Source organism: Triticum dicoccoides, chromosome 4B (genome assembly GCF_002162155.2).
Source record: "Triticum dicoccoides isolate Atlit2015 ecotype Zavitan chromosome 4B, WEW_v2.0, whole genome shotgun sequence".
Taxonomy (NCBI): domain Eukaryota; kingdom Viridiplantae; phylum Streptophyta; class Magnoliopsida; order Poales; family Poaceae; genus Triticum; species Triticum dicoccoides.
The window spans coordinates 430,458,574-430,466,223 of record NC_041387.1 but is presented as its reverse complement, the minus strand read 5'-3'; positions in this window follow the sequence as shown (position 1 = coordinate 430,466,223).

Here is a 7,650-nt window from a genome sequence, read left to right as displayed (position 1 = left end):
GAAACATGTCCTTATTACTCCAAGGACAATTTTGACCGCTATCTGGTGATCCACTCCTTGATCACCTTTGTACCCTCTTGCCAGACATGTGGCAAGGCACACATGAGGTGCGGTACTCAGCATAGCATACTGTAGAGCCTACGTCTAAAGCATAGCGGACGACCTTCGTCCTTTCTCTCTTTTCTGCCGTGGTCGAGCTTTAAGTCTTAACTTCGTACCTTACAACTCAGGCAAGAACTCCTTCTTTCACTGATCCATCTTGAACACCTTCAAGATCATGTCAAGGTATGTGCTCATTTGAAAGTATTATTAAGCATTTTGATCTATCCTTATAGATCTTGATGCTCAATGTTCAAGTAGCTTAATTCAGGTTTTCCATTGAAAAACACTTTTCAAACAACCCTATATGCTTTACAGAAAATTCTACATCATTTCTGATCAACAATATGTCAACAACATATGCTCATCAGAAATTCTATAGTGCTCCCACTCACTTCTTTGGAAATACAAGTTTTTCATAAACTTTGTACAAACCCAAAATCTTTGATCATCTCATCAAAGCATACATTCCAACTCCGAGATATTTACTCCAGTCCTTAGAAGGATCGCTGGTGCTAGCATACCTTTTAGCATCCTTAGGATCGACAAAACCTTTCTAATTGTATCACATACAACCTTTCCTTACGAAAACTGGTAAGGAAACTCGTTTTGACATCCATCTGCCAGATTTCATAAATGCAGCTAATGCTAACATGATTCCGACAGACTTAAGCATCGCTACAGATGAGAAAATCTCATCGTAGTCAATTCCTTGAACTTGTGAAAAACTCTTCGCCACAAGTCGAGCTTCATAGATGGTGACATTACCATCCACGTCTGTCTTCTTCTTAAAGATCCATTTATCTCAATGGCTTGCCGATCATTGGGCAAGTCCACCAAAGTCCATGCTTTGTTCTGATACATGGATCCTATCTCGGATTTCATGGCTTCTAACCATTTGTCGGAATTTGGGCCCACCATCGCTTCTCCATAGCTCGTAGGTTCATTGTTGTCTAGCAACATGACCTTCAAGACAGGATCACCGTACCACTCCGAAGCAGTACGCGTCCTTGTCGTCCTACGAGGTATGGTAGTGACTTGATCCGAAGCTTCATGATCACTATCATAAGCTTCCACTTCAATTGGTGTAGGTGCCACAGGAACAACTTCCTCTGCCCTGCTACACACTGGTTGAAGTGATGGTTCAATAACCTCATCAAGTCTCCACCATCCTCCCACTCAATTCTTTCGACAGAAACTTTTCCTCGAGAAAGGACCCGTTTCTAGAAACAATCCCTATTGCTTTTGGATCTGAATTTGGAGGTATACCCAACTGTTTTGGGTGTCCTATGAAGATGCATTTTATCCGCTTTGGGTTCGAGCTTATCAACCTGAAACTTTTTCACATAAGCGTCGCAGCCCCAAACTTTTAAGAAATGACAACTTAGGTTTCTCCAAACCATAGTTCAAACGGTGTCGTCTCAACGGAATTATGTGGTGCCCTATTTAAGTGAGTGTGGTTGTCTCTAATGCCTAACCCATAAACGATAGTGGTAATTCGATAAGAGACATCATGGTACGCACCATATCCAATAGGGTGCAACTATGATGTTCGGACACACCATCACACTATGGTGTTCCAGGCGGTATTAATTGTGAAACAATTTTCACAATGTCTTAATTGCGTGCCAAAGCTCGTAACTCAGATACTCACCTCTATGATCATATCATAGACATTTTATCCTCTTGTCACGACGATCTTCAACTTCACTCTGAAATTACTTGAACCATTCAATAATTCAGACTTGTGTTTCATCAAGTAAATATACTCAACATCTACTCAAATCATCTATGAAGTAAGAACATAACGATATTCACTGCATGCCTCATCACTTATTGGACTGCACACATCAAAATGTATTACTTCCAACAAGTTGCTATCTTGTTCCATCTTACTGAAAACGAGGCTTTTTCAGTCATCTTGACCATGTGGTATGATTTGCATATCTTAAGTGATTCAAAATCAAGTGAGTCTAAACGATCCATCTGCATGGAGTTTCTTCATGCGTATACACCAATAGACATGGTTCGCATGTCTCAAACTTTTCAAAAACAAGTGAGTCCAAAGATCCATCAACATGGAGCTTCTTCATGCGTTTTATACCAATATGACTTACATGGTAGTGCCACAAGTAGGTGGTACTATCATTACTATCTTATATCTTTTGGCATGAAAATGTGTATCACTACGATCGAGATTCAATAAACCACTCCTTTAGGTGCAAGACCATTGAAGGTATTATTCAAATAAATAGAGTAACCATTATTCTCCTTAAATGAATAACCGTATTGCGATAGACATAATCCAATCATGTCTATGCTCAACGCAAACACCAAATGACAATTATTCAGGTTTAATACTAATCTTGATGGTAGAGGGAGCATGGATGTTTGATCACATCAAACTTGGAAACACTTCCAACACATATCGTCAGCTCACCTTTAGCTAGTCTCCATTTATTCCGTAGCTCTTTTATTTCGAGTTACTAACACTTAGCAACCGAACCGGTATCTTAATACCCTGGTGCTACTAGGAGTACTAGTAAAGTACACATTAACATAATGTATATCCAATATACTTCTATCGACCTTGCCAGCCTTCTCATCTACCGAGTATCTAGGGTAATTCCGCTCTAGTGACTATTCCCCTTATCACAGAAGCACTTAGTCTCGGGTTTGGGTTCAACCTTGGGTTTCTTCACTAGAGCAGCAGCTGAGTTGCCGTTTCATGAAGTATCCCTTCTTGCCCTTGCCCTTCTTGAAACTAGTGGTTTCGTTAACCATCAACAATTGATGCTCCTACTTGACTTCTACTTTCGCGGTGTCAAACATCGCGAATACTTCAAGGATCATCATATCTATCCCTAATATGTTATAGTTCATCACGAAGCTCTAGCAGCTTGGTGGCAATGACTTTGGAGAAACATCACTATCTCATCTGGAAGATCAACTCCCACTCGATTCAAGTGATTGTTGTACTCAGACAATCTGAGCACAAGCTCAACGATTGAGCTTTTCCCCTTTAGTTTGCAGGCTAAGAAAATCGTCAGAGGTCTTATACCTCTTGACGTGGGCACGAGCCTGAAATCCCAATTTCAGCCCTCGAAACATCTCATATGTTCCGCGACGTTTCGAAAAATGTCTTTGGTGCCTCTACTTAAACCATTTAACTGAACTATCACATAGTTATCAAAACGTGTATGTCCGATGTTCGCAACATCGACAAATGACGTTTGGGGTTCAGCACACTGAGCGGTGCATTAAGGACATAAGCTTTCTACTGATCGCATAATCGCTACTATCAACTTTCAACTATATTTTCTCTAGGAACATATCTAAACAGTGGAACTAAAGCGCGAGCTTACGACATAATTTGCAAAGATCATTTGACTATGTTCAGGATAATTAAGTTCATCTTATGAACTCCCACTCAGATAGACATCCCTCTAGTCATCTAAGTGATTACATGATCCGAGTCAACTAGGCCGTGTCCGATCATCATGTGAGACGGACTAGTCATCATCGGTGAACATCTTCATGTTGATCGTATCTACTATATGACTCATGCTCGACCTTTCGGTCTCTGTGTTCCGAGGCCATGTCTGTACATGCTAGGCTCGTCAAGTTAACCCTAAGTGTTTCGCGTGTGTAAATTTGTCTTACACCCGTTGTATGTGAACGTAAGAATCCATCACACCCGATCATCACGTGGTGCTTAGAAGCGACGAACTTTAGCAACGGTGCACAGTTAGGGGAGAACACTTCTTGAAATTGTTGTAAGGGATCATCTTATTTACTACCGTCGTTCTAAGTAAACAAGATGCATAAACATGATAAACATCACATGCAATCAAATAGTGACATGATATGGCCAATATCATATTGCTCCTTTTGATCTCCATCTTCGGGGCTCCATGATCATCATCGTCACCGGCATGACACCATGATCTCCATCATCATGATCTCCATCATCGTGTCTCCATGAAGTTGCCTCGCCAACTTATTACTTCTACTACTATGGCTACCGGTTAGCAATAAAGTAAAGTAATTACATGGCGTTGTTCAATGACACCCAGGTCATACAATAAATAAAGACAACTCCTATGGCTCCTGCCGGTTGTCATACTCATCGACATGCAAGTCGTGATTCCTATTACAAGAACATGATCAATCTCATACATCACATATCATTCATCACATTCTTCTTGGCCATATCACATCACATAGCATACCCTGCAAAAACAAGTTAGACGTCCTCTAATTGTTGTTTGCATGTTTTACGTGGCTGCTATGGGTTTCTAGCAAGAACGTTTCTTACCTACGCAAAAACCACAACGTGATATGTCAATTGCTATTTACCCTTCATAAGGACCCTTTTCATCGAATCCGTTCTGACTAAAGTGGGAGAGACTGGCACCCGCTAGCCACCTTATGCACCAAGTGCATGTCAGTCGGTGGAACCTGTCTCACGTAAGCGTACGTGTAAGGTCGGTCCGGGCCGCTTCATCCCACAATACCGTCGAAACAATATTGGACTAGTAAAGGTAAGCATATTGAACAAAATCAACGCCCACAACTATTTTGTGTTCTACTCGTGCATAGAATCTACGCAATAGACCTAGCTCATGATGCCACTGTTGGAGAACGTAGCAGAAATTTAAAATTTTCTACGTGTCACCAAGATCTATCTATGGAGAAACCAGCAACGAGGGGAAGGAGAGTGCATCTACATACTCTTGTAGATCGCTAAGCGGAAGCGTTCAATGGAACGGGGATGATAGAGTCGTACTCGCCGTGATTCAGATCACCGATGACCTAGTGCTGAACGGATAGCACCTCCGCGTTCAACACACGTACGGAGCGGATGACGTCTCCTCCTTCTTGATCCAGCAAGGGGGAAGGAGAGGTTGATGATGATCCAGCAGCACGACGGCGTGGTGGTGGATGCAACAGAACTCCGGCAGGGCTTCGCTAAGCAACTACGGGAGGAGGAGGAGGTGTAGCAGAGAGGGGAGGCGCCAAGGGCTTCAGGTGCGGCCACCCCTCCCTCCCCTCCCTTTATATAGGGGCAAGGGAGAGGGGGGAGGCGCAGCCTTGCCCCTTCCTCCAAGGAAGGGGTGCGGCCAAGGGGGGGAGGAGTCCATCCTCCCCAAGGCACCTCGGAGGTGCCTTCCCCTTTGAGGACTCTTCCCTTTTTCTTATATCTTGGTGCATGGGCCTCTTGGGGCTGGTGCCCTTGGCCCATATAGGCCAAGGCGCACCCCCTACAGCACATGTGCCCCCCCGGGGCAGGTGGACCCCCCGGTGGACCCCCGGACCCCTTTCGGCACTCCCGGTACAATACCGATAACGTGCGAAACTTTTCCGGCGACCAAAATAAGACTTCCCATATATAAATCTTTACCTCCGGACCATTCCGGAACTCCTCGTGACGTCCGGGATCTCATCCGGGACTCCGAACAACATTCGGTTTGCTGCATACTCATATTCATACAACCCTAGCGTCATCGAACCTTAAGTGTGTAGACCCTACGGGTTCGGGAACCATGCAGACATGACCGAGACGTTCTCCGGTCAATAACCAACAGCGGGATCTGGATACCCATGTTGGCTCCCACATGTTCCACGATAATCTCATCGGATGAACCACGATGTCAAGGACTCAATCGATCCCGTATACAATTCCCTTTGTCTAGTGGTATTCTACTTGCCCGAGATTCGATCGTCGGTATGCCGATACCTTGTTCAATCTCGTTACCGACAAGTCTCTTTACTCGTTCCGTAACACATCATCCCGTGATCAACCCCTTGGTCACATTGTGCACATTATGATGATGTCCTACCGAGTGGGCCCAGAGATACCTCTCCGTTTACCGGAGTGACAAATCCCAGTCTCGATTCGTGCCAACCCAACAGACACTTTCGGAGATACCTGTAGTGCACCTTTATAGCCACCCAGTTACGTTGTGACGTTTGGTACAACCAAAGCATTCCTACGGTATCCGGGAGTTGCACAATCTCATGGTCTAAGGAAATGATACTTGACATTAGAAAAACTTTAGCATATGAACTACGATCTTTGTGCTAGGCTTAGGATTGGGTCTTGTCCATCACATCATTCTCCTAATGATGTGATCCCGTTATCAATGACATCCAATGTCCATGGTCAGGAAACCGTAACCATCTATTGATCAACGAGCTAGTCAATTAGAGGCTTACTAGGGACATGGTGTTGTCTATGTATCCACACATGTATATGAGTTTCCTATCAATACAATTATAGCATGGATAATAAATGATTATCATGAACAAGGAAATATAATAATAACTAATTTATTATTGCCTCTAGGGCATATTTCCAACAGTCTCCCACTTGCACTAGAGTCAATAATCTAGTTCACATCGCCATGTGATTAACACTCACAGGTCACATCGCCATGTGACCAACATCCAAAGAGTTTACTAGTGTCATTAAACTAGTTCACATCATCATGTGATTAAGACTCAATGAGTTCTGGGGTTTGATCATGTTCTGCTTGTGAGAGAGGTTTTAGTCAACGGGTCTGCAATATTCAGATCCGTATGTACTTCGCAATTCTCTATGTCATATTGTAAATGCCGCTTCCATGCTCCACTTGGAGCTACTCCAAATGGTTGCTCCACTATACGTATCCGGTTTGCTACTCAGAGTCACTCGGATAGGTGTTAAAGCTTGCATCGATGTAACCCTTTACGCCGAACTCTTTATCACCTCCATAATCGAGAAACATGTCCTTATTACTCCAAGGACAATTTTGACCGCTATCTGGTGATCCACTCCTTGATCACCTTTGTACCCTCTTGCCAGACATGTGGCAAGGCACACATGAGGTGCGGTACTCAGCATAGCATACTGTAGAGCCTACGTCTAAAGCATAGCGGACGACCTTCGTCCTTTCTCTCTTTTCTGCCGTGGTCGAGCTTTAAGTCTTAACTTCGTACCTTACAACTCAGGCAAGAACTCCTTCTTTCACTGATCCATCTTGAACACCTTCAAGATCATGTCAAGGTATGTGCTCATTTGAAAGTATTATTAAGCATTTTGATCTATCCTTGTAGATCTTGATGCTCAATGTTCAAGTAGCTTAATTCAGGTTTTCCATTGAAAAACACTTTTCAAACAACCCTATATGCTTTACAGAAAATTCTACATCATTTCTGATCAACAATATGTCAACAACATATGCTCATCAGAAATTCTATAGTGCTCCCACTCACTTCTTTGGAAATACAAGTTTTTCATAAACTTTGTACAAACCCAAAATCTTTGATCATCTCATCAAAGCGTACATTCCAACTCCGAGATATTTACTCCAGTCCTTAGAAGGATCGCTGGTGCTAGCATACCTTTTAGCATCCTTAGGATCGACAAAACCTTTCTGATTGTATCACATGCAACCTTTCCTTACGAAAACTGGTAAGGAAACTCGTTTTGACATCCATCTGCCAGATTTCATAAATGCAGCTAATGCTAACATGATTCCGGCAGACTTAAGCATCGCTACAGATGAG